We start from the raw sequence: 718 nt of genomic DNA on the forward strand, positions 1-718 counted from the left end.
ATTCTATTTTCATTTTATATACTAGTTCAAAGTATATTTTGATTATACTTGTAAACTATTGTATTTATATCTTTCATCTTTATGCTTTTGTTTAAGAGCAGTCAAAGCATTTCACTGTTTTTATACCTTGTATGAAGGAAAACAGTCCAGATTCTTTTCCTTTGTGACAAATAAACTGCATTGAAACTGCATCAGACTTCTATTGATGGATGATTCATTCTAATGGTGGCTATACCAGCAGCCACAGAGGACATCCAGGTGTTACAGGGGAAACTTTCATCTTACCAGGAGTGGGGTTTGAACCCACAGGGCCTGATGTCCATTGGATCTTAAGTCCAACGCCTTAACCACTCGGCCATCCTGGTGCATGAAGTTGATCCACTGAAAGAGAAATGCTGAAAGAAGGATGTTAGGAACACAATCAGTGATGTTACCTGTGCAAACACAGCTGTGTGATGAAGCTGGACCAGCGGACTGAACTTAGAGGAGAGACACAAATTAAAGTATTGATCCTATTAAGTTATTATTGATCCGATACCAATACCAACATCAGTCTAGTGGCTATTTGTCCACACTAAAAACAAAACTAATGGCCATTGAGGCATCTCTAGGACTGCATCTTACACAGGTCAAACAACAAGAAAAAGTCCATTCCATAAAGGGCATTTGGGACGGTTTATTCACCATAATGCAGCAAACTTACAGACATAAAGGTGTT

General features: G+C 38.4%; 1 non-coding gene across 1 annotated transcript; it reads right to left on the reverse strand.

Annotated features, from left to right (window-relative positions):
* Positions 1–282: 282 nt before the first annotated feature.
* Positions 283–365, reverse strand: trnal-uaa (transfer RNA leucine (anticodon UAA)). Its single transcript has one exon. It is a non-coding gene; the product is annotated as a tRNA-Leu (tRNA).
* Positions 366–718: the final 353 nt, after the last annotated feature.

This window comes from Archocentrus centrarchus, chromosome 18 (assembly GCF_007364275.1).
Source record: "Archocentrus centrarchus isolate MPI-CPG fArcCen1 chromosome 18, fArcCen1, whole genome shotgun sequence".
Taxonomy (NCBI): domain Eukaryota; kingdom Metazoa; phylum Chordata; class Actinopteri; order Cichliformes; family Cichlidae; genus Archocentrus; species Archocentrus centrarchus.